Source organism: Maylandia zebra, linkage group LG14, assembly GCF_041146795.1.
Source record: "Maylandia zebra isolate NMK-2024a linkage group LG14, Mzebra_GT3a, whole genome shotgun sequence".
NCBI classification, from domain to species: Eukaryota; Metazoa; Chordata; class Actinopteri; order Cichliformes; family Cichlidae; genus Maylandia; species Maylandia zebra.
In genome coordinates, this window is record NC_135180.1 from 33,570,629 (window position 1) to 33,586,470 (window position 15,842).

A 15,842-nucleotide genomic window follows, 5' to 3' on the forward strand; every position below is an offset into this window, starting at 1 on the left:
AAACCATTTCAAAATTCTCAAATTGCTTCTTTCGAAAAAAATAACAACAAAAAAGCAATCTAAAAATCGAAAGGACTTGGACCTGGAATGGCATTTTATTATATGCAATAAAACCTTTACAACTGTAGAGCCTATAATTAAATGAAATTCTAAAGGATTTAAATGTATGATAACAGAGAAGTAAAATAAGTAAAGGGTTTATTTTATTTAACTTATGTAACTTGTCTCTAATTAATTAATTTAATGATTGTCTGGAAAGCTAAAGAAATCGTTTTTCTTCTTTTGTCCAATTGTAATTTGTTCTGCTATTCTAATAATCATAAACTCTGTTCCCCTCTCTTAGCACATGTAACATACAATTAGATGAGTACTTGTCAGTGAGTGAGTTGTTTATTCCTCTATTCCTTTGTGACTTGTAATTGTCGATATCTTTCCTGAAAAGCTGTTTTTGAAAAGTTTACTCAAATAATTGTGTTATGTCATAAATAAATCAAGCCATCTAGCTTTGCAGAGGATCAGTTCTGACGGCATGTCTGCAGATAAAGATATGTGCCAGAAATGCTGAAATGCCTCCATGTTTATACATCCTGGAGAACAAAAACCATAAGAGCCAAAGCTGAAAAAATATGTTTGGCTCGAGCTGTTTCAGCAGTAATTTAGACCAGCCCAAGCTCTTTCCAGCAGCTTTACTGCATGTCCAACAGGGCCACTGAGATTCTGCTTCGAGGTCAGTCTGTAATGCAAACTGACCAGCATTGCTGAGGGGTTCACATTTGGGATCAAACCATTTTACTAAGGTGCACCTAGGTTAGCTCAAAGAGAAGACAGTGAGACCCGGTAATCCTCGAAAGCTCCCGCTGGCACCCACGTCCACAATCGCACCGTATTGGGGTTTATCTTGCTAAACAAGTGAATGGCAGAGATTGGATTTTCTTTGTTGAGTATCGTCTGTGCCAGCCTGACCTTTCGTGAGCAGAATGTGTATCTCATTAGAAATGCATTCAACAAACTAACACAACAGCACACTGATGTCCCTAAAGGAAGTCAAATCCCATGCATGTAAATTATCTGCTCTTCTATACAGTTAATCAGTGTTGCCATAGTTTCTGTGGAGTTTTAGCTCCTCATATGAGGCAGAATACAACAGCTTTTCAGCATTTTCCCATTTTCAGCACTTTAACCACAAAAGAGCTCACTGCTCCAGCCCTGATACATACAAGAATATAAAGGTGTATATGATAGGAAAAGTGGATAACATTGTTCTCGAGATTGCAACAGAATTTGAGATTCGGTGACTACGTTAAGGACTTCCCCATGTGGTCTGCTAGAGGTCCCGTTTGAGAAATGTATCATACAAACCAACAGTGCCATGAAAGGCGCCATGATATAATTCATTCATCAAAATAATTAAATAATCAATGCGCTCTTAAATACTAAATCAAATGTGAAATGATTTCTTGTTGGTAAACAGGAGAAATGCCACTGCTGCTGAGCTCTGTGGCAAGTTTTTTTTTCTTTTACAGACAGGTGCGTGGAGCAGTCTTGAATCCTCTCTGATGGAAAACAGAATCTACGCAAACATGCTTACAGAGATAATATTTACAATACACAGAGGATTGGCAACTGTCAACCTGGAGATAATTACGGATGCAAATCAAATACTTAACACATCTGCTTTGCAAGGTTGCTCAGATTACTTACAGGTGTTGAATCCAATCCTCTCTCTCTCCCTCTCTCTCTCTCTCTGCTTTTAAGAGGGGACCTGTAACAAGGGCTTAACAAGACTGCGGTGTCTGATGCAAAAGAGAGTGAAATAAATTTTATTCTTTTGCACTGTAAGAGGATTCACTATAATTTAAAGTTTAATCCATTTAACCTAAATGTGTATTCAGAGCCTGGTACACCCTGAACCCTCTATAACTGCTTAGAAATACACTTTTAGCTTGGTAAGGACTTTTTCAGATTTGAGCTACTGACAAACAAAAAGTTCCACTATAGAATAGATGCCTAAATGTGTTTCTCTGTATGTTATATTACTATTATTATTGTTGTTTAAAGAATTCTTACAAGTAGCTTCACACATAGGGAGCTAATTACTTGCCATGTAGTAAATAATAACAGAGTAGTTCAACACTGAACTGAGACTTTATTTTAATGAATGAAGCACTGCCGCTATGAAATGATCATGGTTGTCACGGTTTTCAGTCCTGCCCCATCTGATTCAGTGCCTGAAAATGAGTGACAGTTATATTACACGCATAGTATAAAGAAAATGCACCATCTTTGAACTATAAGGATATAAAAGCATAATAATAAAAACGATCTACTGATTAGGGTGCATTAAAATTAGGTAAATACAATGACAGATAAACAACAGCAAATGAGGTTATTTATTTAGCAAAAACCAAACCAAAATGCTGAAGCAGTGTATGAAAGTACACCCCATGATTTAAATCGGTCTAACTTCTCTATACTCAAGTTATTGTTTTCTGTATGACTTTATCAGTATCACACTTTATTGTGTCTTCTTTATAACATTGTTAAAGTCCATTGTTGGAGGCAGCCATTCATACACAGCACTCTCAAGGTCCTGGTTTAGACGTCAGCAAAGAGAATTTAGTTCAAATTAGCAGATCTGAATTTTGCTTTGATATAAATAAACATATTTAAGTCACAAACATTTTGTGTATTAACTAGGCTAAACATAATCTGGGCACAGCTACATTTTCACTAAAATGTAGTTACTAGTCTTTTTTTCTTCTTATAGAAACATACAGTTGATGGTATATGGATGCAATGAGTAAGTCTGAATATTGACATTTTCAGAAATAAGAGTATAAATAAATCATTTGCGGCAACTTTTTTAACCCACTTTCTTGTAAGTCTGTGTCTTTAAAAGAATTGTTTAAAAAGAGGACATAGGTGTCAGTATATCTAAATTTATAAAGCAGAAATTTGTGAAGAAGCCATACGTAAAAGAAAGTAAAGTGTAAGTTTGTGAATCTTGCCAAAAGGAATTCATGTCTGACACATGAGCAATAGCCAGACCATACAGCTGGAATAAAACTTGCCAGCTGCTGTCGACGAGGTAAAAATATGAAATTGGCCTTGTCTTATCTCACACCAACAGTGTGAACACAAGGCTACATCTCACCTAACTCATACATCCCTGTGATTCTTGCAATATCGGCGAGTTTCTACCCCACCAATTCTGTCTGTTCTGTACTGGCTCTGCATCATGGGCTGACTGAGTCATCTTGAAACAAATGCAGAAAAATAAGCTTTTCCTGAAGGGCAGAAGAAACTGTTTATCCTCCAGGCATTCTTCCACTGAGATAACAAGAGCTGAGTTTTTAGGATGCGGGAATATTATACAGCGGGAATCCAGTTAAGGTACAGACATCTGCGGTGAAAGCTGTGTGTGCTGTACTGCTTAATCCTGAAGAGATAGCTTCATTAATTGTGTTCATCCTCCTCTCTGTTGCACCAGCCAAATGCAGGATGGTTGAATAAGTAATGGGAGTAGAACTGCTGAGTGACAGGATTTTAACCTCACCTGTCTTCACGCTGGGTGTGCTGAGAGGTCTTTGAATGGATAAGTCCTATCAATCAGCAGCTTCGACTACTGACAACATGTTGTGCTGCTCTAAATGGGAAATTGTCAAGATAGGGTTTGTAGGCAATCTGGGTTCCAAGCGTTTGCTTGGAATGAGAAAAAATATCATTAACATTGCAAAAACAATGAATATGCTGGTTACAAATAGTAAAATCGGAGCATGTATAATATGATTTTATAATGAAAGGTTAAATGACTATTGCTCATATGCAATAACTGCCAAGTGTTAGTTCAATGCATGGAAGCTGGCAAATAACCTAAGACACTGATTTTTTTTTCTTTGTCGGTAATGGATGAGGACAAAAGCTGTAATTTGTTAGCACATGGATTATGAGATTCATTATCATGAAAATACAAAGCAGAAAGATTGACATGTTTGCCCTTTTAGATAACTTGACAAGTCAGTGACCTGAAAAGAAATGCATATTGTGCTAAACCTGTTTATTTGTAATGCAGCAATTAGTGTGAATAAATTTAGGCTAACATACAATTATTGAGGTAAACAAATAGGTGTTAACCCTGATAATTACATCACTTACTGACAAATATTTGCTTGCATACTAATCTGTACGAGACAGTAATTATAACCGGAGGCTATTCTAAACTATAATTTCTCTAAAATTTCTCATTTTGTGGTTTGCTACAGTGAAAGTTGGCAGTGTTGCCAGAGGCTGTGTGCCATGCCAAGTTGAAAAATCCTGCCAATTCTGAAATCCTTGAAATCTCAGGTCTAAAGGTTAGAAATGTGGGCCTGACATGAGCAGATCATTCTCTACCTTTGCTAGAGGATGCAAAACTGAGAAAGTGACTGAAATCTTCAGTTACTCCTCAAAGTAAAGTAAAACGCCTTTTAGCAAGGCACTGAATTGGGAAAATATAGTAAATATTCTCACAGGATTACATTTAATCAAATGATATTTACTGTATTCAGATGCTTTATCATCATGTACTTGCCTTACAATTATAAATGTGTTGTAGAAAGTGAAATCCTGTTTTTCACAGCATGACTTACAGCAGCTCCCAGAAAAGAAAGGGCATGAACACTACCATGTAAGACAGATCGATAGTTTAAAGTGACTGAGAATAGAAAAAAAATACAGGTCACGGCCGCCTGTTACTCAAAACACAACATCTTGTTTAGCTGCAGTGCATTGTGAGCTATCGAAGCTGCTGTCAGATGATGATTTTTTTTAGCTGAACATTGATTGCTTTTGAAGAAAAACATCCCAAATCCATAAGAGCCTTCACGTTGGCTTCTCAATGAGAAAAAAAAAGAAACCAAAAACTTCACAACTTAAAATAGCCCAGATGCAATCTGTAGTTGTTAATTATTGCATTGTCTAATCTGTGTTTGTCACATTATGTGGAGTAATTTGTATGTTTTACATAAAGTAGAATGAAAAATCATTAGTGCAAAGTGGACATGTGATTTCTGCTGCTACCTACATGCTATGAAAGTTTAATGAAGTCATTATGGTGGCATCTATCTACTGGATACAGGAAACATGACCCTTGAAAGTACTGAATGCTTAGCTATGCCTAAAATGTATTCAAGTCATTTCAGATTATTGATAACCTGAAAGGAAATTTTTCGATTGATGGCGGCATGGCACTGATGTTCTTTGAGGGGAGTGAGCCAATGAATAAAACAGGAATGCTGAGACAAAGAGCTTCTCGCGGTCATCAATAAACCCGACAGTGACCACGGCAGCTCTGACCAAACATTTCAGCCTACCTAAACTGTTATCTCCAGGCTAAAACATCTACTTGAAGACGTCCTTTGCCCCCACCTCCCAACCCCATTCAAAGTCAATTAATATTGATTGTGCATTTGAGCAAGCACATGTATCTCCTCAGGTGGAACCGAATTACTTTGAAACACCTCAGGAGGGCTCCGCTTCTGGGAGAATGCTGAAAACCATTAGCTGACTGGACTGAGAAAATAAAACTGAATTAAAGCAAATAAAGAATAATAAAAAGCCTGCTGTTTCAAGCAGAGGAGAATCAGTCAAGAGTAGCCGCAAATGCCTGCAGTAATGTAAAACACCAAAGCAATGTTTATGTTGGATTAGCCTCTGTTGCTTTCAGTTCAGAAACATGTGCACAACCCATGGAAAGGAAAGTGTCAGCTCCTCAAACACAGACAGGTGTTTATGTGTGCATTTGCTCCAAACACCACATTGAGTATATTTTACTTTCCATATACTCCTCTGTAACTGTAATTGTAGAAGTGTTACAACTAAAGAAAACTGTTTGTGCAACCTTTTAGACTCTTAGATGACCTAATTTGTCATCTGATTTTAACATCCCATTATAAAAAGAGAGGACAATTAAATAAAAGAACAAAAATCTGTGATACTGACTCTAAGCACACAAGTTGCTCTGCCAAGTCTCATTTGTTTAACTGGGTTCTGAAAATCTGATAAAATTGTAGGTCTTCTGAAAACGTCAAAGGGTTTACAAACATTTATAGACCTTGATATATATTAATATGAATGAGATGTATATATATATATATATATGAATTCCTGAACAATACAGGAATTCAACCAACACAAAGCTACACAGAAATGCCTCCATGCATGCTTTCATAGAATAATGATTGAATAATAATTTGCTTCAACTAGTACAACTAGTACATTTTAGTCCCCTAAAATAATTAATCTAACAATCGAGTAGACCATCTGCAATCAAATCAGCTTGAAAGAGGCTATTAAACATTTCCTGATTTAAAAATGCAGTTGTGATCACCTTGGAATCTTCTGTCATTGCTGTGTACTGTCACTCTTTTCAGTTTACATTTTATGAAATAAATCTTTAGAGAAAAAGATTTATTTCATCAGTTTTGTATATTTTAATTAAAAACCCTATAGTCTTCCTTCCTACATTCATAGAATATAATTTCCCATTTGCAAATTATCACAAATATTTCAAAAAGGGACGTGTCACATGACATGATAGATTTTCAAGCATTTGACCTCATCTTTCACTTCATCTCTCATCCTGAAATTTTCTGAAAATAGAAACAAGATATCAATAATTTGCAGTCAGTGCGTGACAGAAAGAAAAACATCACAGTTTTGTGCAAACTGCCTGCTGCGAGTGTCATCGTTAGCAGATCTGCTCATGGTCTGACAAGAGGGGAGGTCAATTGACAAATCAGATCTGTGATTATCACTGTAATTCAGGCGCGCTAAAAGTGGATAATCCAGGTCAAATAGCATTCTCACTTGTCAGAAGTTGACAATGATCACATATGCATTAACGCCAACCCCCGCATATCAAATGGGACATCTTGAGGAACGATTTGACCACTCGTTTCAAGAGGCTGATAATCAGACAGAAATCTTCCTGGCAGAATCAAACAGTGCACTAGAGATAAATCAGACACACTTTCAGATTTATTGTTAATGCAATCAAAAGGCTCTCTTTGAACAGATTCTCAAATCAACATTTGGTGAGGAGAAGGAAATCAAATGTGCTTTCGTTAAAGTGTTACCAGACAAAGGAGATGGTGTGCTGAGATGTGCAGAAAAGGAACCGAACTCTGAAAGCTTTAACTGATTGGTTATTTCAACAGAACTCTGCAGCTCTACAGGCAGATGATAAGCTCTCTTTGATCAGAGGAGCATTGTTGTATATGGTGATCATCTACATGTGTGTATATGCAGACGTGGAGGTGTGTGTGTGTGCTAGCAACAGCGTCTAATGAATATTCAAGGGAGATATTCTGCAGAAGTGTCCCTCAGGAGCAGTCGGCTTGTTGTTGCACACATGGGAGGCTTGCAATACACCTACTATCACAAATGTTTGAAATACCTTTGGTGCTTTAAGCTATGCGAAGGCCTTTTAAAGGTAAATCTCGGTCATCCAGTATGAAGGGATTACAAACAGGACAGGAGGAGACATAGTGGTACAGAGTGTAATTTCATTACTGTTTATAAATGTAAAAGTTAATTACAAGTTTGATTTGGTTTAAATGACAGAGAGAAAGAGAAAAAAAACATTCCTCTCTCCTCTGCTTAAAAAAATGGAAAATTGTTTCTATCTGGATTTTCTAATTAAAGAAAATTACGAGTTAAATGTTGTTTTGCTGCTTTATTTACTTAACTGCTTTACTAAACCATCCTACGCCCATTTTTCCCCCTCATCCCTTAGGGGGGAAGCAACGACAGTAGATTTATCTTCTGTATGCAGCTTCGTCTTCTTTTTTGGAGGCAATAATTAATCCCTCATTTATAGAAAAAATATATATATAAATAAATAAAGCTGCACAGAGATAAGGGACTGTGGTCTGGTAGTCATTTGGTATAACCTCTGCATCACACAGCCTAAAGCCTATTTGTTGTGTCATGTGCAGTTGCTCTCACTCAAGCTGGCAGAGCAACACAGGATTGTCACAGCTTTGTTTTCCCTGTACAAACGCTCTCTGCAGAGGGTCTGCACACATACTAAACCACCTTTTATCTATCAAATCCATTCAAATCATATTCCAGAGCTGTAAAACTTCCGTATTTCAATCACTGACATCATTTTGGCTTTATTTTTCTATTCATTAACACTTTTTGGTTGCCATTTAAAAAATTTAAAAATAAAACCTTGTTTGACTTCTTAGTCTTGCGACTGTGTGTCCTACCAAAAGTCCTTTCCAAACAGTGTCGTATCTCCACTCGACCAAGACCTTCCATCTCTACTTATAATGTGCATTTAATAAGAATTAAATTGGCAAGTGGATAGATGTGTTTTGAGCTGTGTGATAATGACAGTTTGGCTTTTCATGGGTTTGATATGTGGATGACAGCCGCCTGTAAGGCCTAATGGAGCCGTTCCACCAGCATCTGTTAAGAATGCTTCATTGAGTTTACAATTAGTAAAGGCCACGGTTCACTGCCAAGCTCTGTGACCACTCAGAGTGGGCAAATCCAAAAGATTCACTTTAACACTTTTATCACAGAGTGGAAGGAAGAGCTGGAATTATATTCTGTGAGCCAAAGACGAATGTGTAACTTCTGTCAGGTATACGGGTCTAGCAGGATCTCTGTAAATGTAGCAAAATGGTGTCAAGAACTGACATAAAAAGCCTAAAATGTTCTATATATAAATGCTTTCTGGCTTTCTTACACTGGTTTTGAGGTAAAAGCTGAAAGTGATGTTTTTTGGGTAAGGCATATTTTTTTGTTTGTTTATTTTATTTACTTATTGTTTCCCTTTATGTCCATTCAGTTACTTCTTCTTTACCATAAAGTACTTTGCAAGAATCTTAAGCTATAACACATGTTTTTAAATATTTGTAAGTAATAAAAAGCATAGTATAGGTGCAGCGATTTATTGAATGTGCAAATATTCATGAAAATCAAGTACAATGCAAAAATAATAATGCAATAGTTTGCATAATTCTAATGACCTTGAAAGTCATTCTTTGGTTTAACCACCTTTATTCCTCAACACAGCCTGAATTCTCCTAGGCAGGTTTTCTAGTCTTAAGTCTTCAGAAATAGTTCTCCTGTTTTCTTGAAGGACATTTCAAAGCTCTTCTTTAGATGTTGGATGGTTTTGTTTTGTTGACATGATCTGACCTTGCTTCAATAATGTGGGGAGGCTTTTCCAAAACTGATAGTGTTCTTCTATCGAGATATGGTTTTACCTGGCAGTGTAAGGCACTGCAAGTCAGATGCTTTTCAAATGCTATTGCATGGTGAGGGAAAACTTTTCAACATGCATAATTCCATCGATTTCTATAAGATCTCCACTACGACTGAAACGTGCCCCCTAACCATCACAGAACCTCCATTGTGTTTTACATATGACTACAAACACTCACTGTTGTACTGACCTGACCTTCTGATCTTCTTGGGGGATTCTCTTCACATTTTGATTCCTTAATCCATAAAACCTGTTGCCACTTATTTTTAGCTCAGCTCTTGCATAATTTGTCATATTTCGTTTCTCCGCGTTTGGCTTCCTTAAGAATGGTTTCTAAACACCCACCCTTACATTAAGACCATTTCTGATGAGGCTTTGGTGAGCAGTAGATGAACATGCTGAAGTGGCAGGTTCATCTCTCAGGTCCTGTGTCAGGTCTTGGCTTAATTTTTTTTTTTCCCTATTTCTTACGGACATGTATGTCAGATACTGTTTGTATGCTCTTTTTTTAGGCCTAACTCTTTTTCTTTTGTTTTCCACTTTCCCAGTTTCTGCAGGTTTTTTAAGGATTCATTGCACACTGTGCTCAGGTATGCCAAGTTTTCATTTAATGGTACCTTGGGAATCACCTTTTTTAGTTCAACAATGCTATTTTATGCCTGTCAAAATGTTTATCTTATCTTATCTAAAATTGGAAATAGGAACATGTGTGTTTTAGCAGCAGGCTACTAAGAAAGATTTTCTTTTGTTCTTTTGCTTTCTTTGCTAAGTTGTCTATTGTGTGGAGACATACCACTGTAAGCATACCTTTACATATGCTTACATGAAATAATTCATATGTCATCATTGGGTGGCTTAATAAAAATAATACAAAGATGGGACTAAAAAAACAATAAAAGCAGCCAAAATTTGACTTCCACAAAACCTGGAGTACTCTTTGTTAGGGATGTGAGTAATTTAAACATTGTTGCTCCTGCTAGTTGGTGCCAGAAATACTAGTTGGTTCAACATATTATTCTTATTTTATTGATTTATAATAGCAGTTGCTGGTTCAACAAGCAGCTACTAATGGATCACTCTTTTGCTTAGGAGGGAGGGTGTAAACAAAGCAGATGGAAAGTGAACAGATAACAGTCATGATAACTGGAGTGGTCCTGCTGTATTTTGATGTAAAAAAAAAAAAAAAAGTACATTGACTGCGTCGCAAAGAACAGAAATGTGATCAAGCAACTGAAGAGATAACGTCATCCTGCACCAGGGTGGGAAGAAATCAACAATACTGCGTTGCCGAGAAACTGCAACCTGATCAACGTGAAATGAGTACACAATGCTATCCATGAAGCAAAATTTCTGCAGGATCCAGAAACATTTATGATCTGATTTGTTTAATGTGGAACATGAGTAATTATTTCATTACACACACAAAAATACACACAAAATACTTGTTTAATATGGGGCTAAGAACTGTAGAACTTTTGATCTTTGCTTTTTCATGGTGGAGTGATCATATACCATAGACTACACTGACTCACAAGTTTGAATATATGGATAAGCCAAAAGCCTTTTGGAGAAAAGTCTTCTCGTCAAACAAGACAAAGATTGAGCTATTGTGAAGGTGAGGCTTCAAACTAAAGAACACTGTACTGCACTGTACCATAGTGTCAAGCATGGTGGTGCTTCATCCTGAAGCTATTTTGTTGCCAGTGACACTGGTATATTGCAAAAAGTGAAAGGAATAATGAAGGACCATTTGCAAATTCTTGACCTTCACATAGACACCGATGTGTGCTTCAACATGACAGTGATTCAGTGCTGTTTTTGAAATGGATAAAGCAGGATAACATTATGTTTCTGGTATGGTGTTCCCAAAGCACCAACCTCAAACCTATCGAACATTTGTGGACTATGCTAGAAAGCTGGGTCTATGCCAGGAAACAAAGCAATTCTAATTGTTTTCCCTGTGAAGAAAAAATAACTTTTTTCACTCAGTAAGTTTTCTAATGATGTTAAAGCAACAACAAAGAGCAGCGTCAAAGAAATGAACTGAAATGAACCAAAGTGCAACTGTATTCTTCTTCTTTTCAGAGTTATAAACCTGACAAGTCTTTGATTTTTCAGTCAAGCATTCCAGTTCTTTTGTTTAGCTGATGATTTACTCTGATGTTTATTTTAAAATGAAGAGACTTGGACAGGCAGGTAAGTCCAACAATGTAAATTTTAATAAAGCTTACTTTGGACTAATAACAGGTGCTGCCTAGTACAAGCAGGCAAATCTGATAAATGTCCAGAACCATAAATCACTTGAAGTAAGGAGGTGAGTCCAAAATGAGAGAAAGAAAGCCAGTGAGGGCTTTGAGCTGCAAAGCCGCAAGACAGAAAAACTGTGGTGGAGAAGGGCTAGGCTATAAATGTGAAGCAAAACACAAATGTGATTATTGTGGATGAGGTCGGTCACAAAACTGGGAAAAGACTAAGAGGTTTTAAAAAATAAAATAAAGATACAGAATGAAAGTGATTAACAAAATAACATGGGAAGTTTGGAATGCAAACCTATCAGTGAAAACCCAAAAAGCAGAAGATACACAAAGAAAAGCTAAATATATTGAAACGCTGGAAAGGTGTTTTCAAATGCAGGTCACCGGTAAATTTCCAGGTACTGGAATCACCAAAATTCCAGAATGTTTCACTTGCACAGATTCCAGTTATGAGCCAGTAGCATGTGCAGCACATGCACAGCAGCGCAGTCGGTAACTGCATGTACACTCACATGCTTTAAAAAGTAGAACAAAAGCCCCTAACCATGATAGTCTAATCTGTATAGAGTTTCAGTCGCTTGGACTGTGGGAATAAATATGAGTGCCAGGAAAACTGTAATTGGAAGCTCTAAATTACCTGTAGGTGTGAGCTTGGTTCTGCTGGTTTGTGTTGTGATTGACCACCCAACTTTCCTGCCCGATGCTCAGTGGAAATTAAAGATTTAGTGAACAGATGGATAGATGGAAGTACAATATCAGCAACTTCAAATTTCAAAAGAAACCATCTTAACCAAAGATTTTGTATTTGTCATTGGCATTTGTGAGATTTGGCCTTTTATGCATTTAGTCATAATTACATAACAAATAACGACATTAACATGGAAATTTCTTCAGTCATTAAAATCCAGTTAAACTTCTTGAACTGTGCAAATAGTTGACCATGAAGAAACTGGAGAATGACCAATAATGGCTTTTTAGGAGCCCATAGAAATATTAAGGGTGATTACATTGGGCATCGTGGTGGTTTGTTCTGTTGCCTCACAGCAACAAGGTCCTGAGTCCTGGGTTTTCCATGTCTGCTTGGGTACTCCAGGTACTGTGCCTTCTTTTTACAGTCAAAGCACATTGAGTGGGGTTCACAGTGACCCTGAATTGGATAAGTGGAAGAGAATGGATAGATGGATGGGCAGTCTGAGTAAATGGTAACAAACAGCTGTATTTTACTTTACTAAACACACTGAGTAATCATTCACAGTCCAGGCTGGAATGTGTAATGGCGTTACCACTGTGGTGAAATTAACACATAGGAAGAGGACTGATAAATATATTTTCCACTTTATGCTATAACTGCAACTGTTGTATAGCAGTAATGAAACATATAAATGGTGGGTGCAAGGTTTTTTTTGCATTGTTTATTTTTAGCAGGTTTATTTAAAAAAAGGACTTGCCAGGTACAAGTTCACTAATAGGTTTGCAGGATAATTGAAAGCAGAACTTCCTATTCCTGCCTCACCCATACAGAAAGAAAATAAAGTGCATATCCGGAACTAAAGTTACATAACCACAGAAAAAACTGTGTAACAATCGTTGTCTCAAACATGACAGTCTAGACAGAAAGACGATCACGTGGGATTTTTTTTTTCAGTGGTTCAACACAATAGGGCTGTCACTTCTGCGAGGTTGACCAGCATTATGTGTGCACAGAGTTCTGTGCTTGCTAGTGAGTTTCTTTTGAGATGTGAAAAACTATAAAGTGCAAAGCAGAAAAGGAGTGTAGTGCCAGTGTAGCTGGGTGGAATTAAGAAATAGAGAAACACACGACAGACAGTCATATACAAGTCACTGGCCGTTGTCTGTTCACGAGTCTAGCAGCTTCTTACCTTGTGGGTGGAGAAGGTGTTATTTGTCCTGAAGAAGTAAGATTATATGACTGTAATTAACTAGCATAAAACAGTAACCATTGTATCAGACAGCAATATTGTCTATATGTCACACTGATGACTTACCTGCTGCAGACAGGTACATGTATAGATCAAAACTACAGAGAGGGGCCAGAATAATACAAAAAGAGATCTTTATTCAAACACCATCTACAAATGTGTTATACTTAATTAACTTTATTCTTATCTGTTCCCAAAACACTCAGTCAGCTGCAATGGTAGTCAGTGTGCTTAAGCCCTACCATCTGACTCACATGCAAATATTCCCTAAAGTTACTAAAGCGTGTTTTGTTTAATGTTAAATCGTATTAACTTAGCATATTACAAATATGGATCTAGTCTTTCCTGGCAGTGGAGTCAACTTTACTTTGTATATTGTGTGCTGTTCTATCTCCCAGCAGTCTTTTTTATCATACACAGGACCTTCCTCCCTCCAATTTCAACAAGTGACCATATGAGTTGGGAGAAATGCAGCATATGGAGGCACCGCCCCTTCAGCCCCCCTGCTGACACCAGAACCAGTCAAGTAAAACAAGGCCTCTGCATGGCGAAAGCAGAGAGCAAGCTCTTCATCTCTCACCTCAAAATCATTATTACCTGATTAAGTGTGATTAAGAGAAGATCATTAGCAGCTGCATGTCCTGTCAGTAATCATTACTGTGATGGGTGCGTTATACCCAATGAGCTCATCTGCAGGCTTAGCCACTTTAATGATTAGGGAAGCATTGTTTAGCTCAGCTCTTGGATAAAAGGTTGACTCGCTATCGTCTGTGCAGAAAGTCAGAGTGAGGTGAGCGTCCCACAACTGCATTATAATGAACTAAATTGTTCAACACGGGGGATGACATTGAACAAATTTTAACTCCAGTCCTTCTACATTGTATACTTGTGTTACTCATGTCCAATCTATTGGTAATAATGTCAATCCTTTGGTCACCGAGCAGTTTAATACTGAATATACTCCAGTTAGATTTGGATTAGTACAAAAGCAAAGAGAATGTTCACAGTGAACGAACACGAGCATGACTGAACACCTTTATAAGGAAAAAAATATGACATTTCTCCTTGCATTGCTTTGTTAAAATGTGTTTTTTCTGTTCTAACACTTTTTTAGTCAATACTTTTTTTTTCAAAAACTGTCATGCCAGCAAAAATGATGTATGAATTATTCCTGAGGTTTGTGCAAAAGTTAATATGTGGAGGCTAATCAATGATATTGTAATCACTAAAACAGAACCTGGAGTCTCATAGGGGGAAAAAACATTCATCACTTTCATCTTCAATTTCATCTTCATGTTAAATTAATTTTTTTAATTTGATTTTGTGTCAGTTGGAATGTGGAAGAAGAGTAAATAAATCCCTAGATGCACTTAAATAGCTTCAGGAATTTAACTGCATATGAAAAGGATTCATTTCCATGCTCTATAAATATCTGGAATTAATTATCATTAGTGAGAAACTTTGCAGTGCAGTGATACATGCAAATTACCTTTGGCTTTTCATCTAAGTTATCTCTGTATCAAGTGCCTCTTCAAGATTCTAACGGACTTTAGTTGAAGATGAACAAATGTCTCTGAGATTTATGTTAGTTAAAGCGAACCCGGAGAAGTTTTTTTTTTAACCTTATTGGTGAGCCAATATTATCAGCCAATATTAGTTATGTGTTGATCTGTGAGTATCATCATGGCCAATCAATGACAATTAAACCACAGACACAACAATCAGTTGATTCAAACACATTCAGGAAGATTGTGAACAAGTAAATAAATACACACATAAAATTTTACGTAAATCTGTTTATCTTTTGTATTTGTGAAAGAAAGAAAAATGTTGGCATTTATATCAGATTTTTAAATCATCATATATTGGTATTGGTCTTTGCCTGTATCAGCCAGGCTCCTAATAGAAACCATTCGTGCTTGCACCTTGCACTCTAAAATGAATGTGCACATGTAGAGGGGCCATTAATTCGTCACAATAAAAGAGAAAATGTGGAGTCTATCTGTGTGTTGGTCTGATTTTTAAACCAAAGCTTAATGAAACTGTGCATTTGCAGAGACATTAGCTCATCGATGCTGCTTAATTTTTTTGGTTCATTATATCTGTTTGCCAGTGAAGACTCGGAGGTGTGTGTGTGTGTGTGTGTGTGTGTGTGTGTGTGTGTGTGTGTGTATGTGTGTGTGTGTGTGTGTGTGAAAAACTATATATATATATAAAAAAAACTAAATAGAACTACAAAAAGAAAACAACACCATGTCCTATAGGACATTGTTCTTGTTTTTTTAAGTTAGAGTTGGACGACTCTGACTGCATGTATCTGGTTATTTTCACTGAAAAATGAATTTGACTTAGATCACATACCCTTTTTTATAGTTTTGGCACTGCATG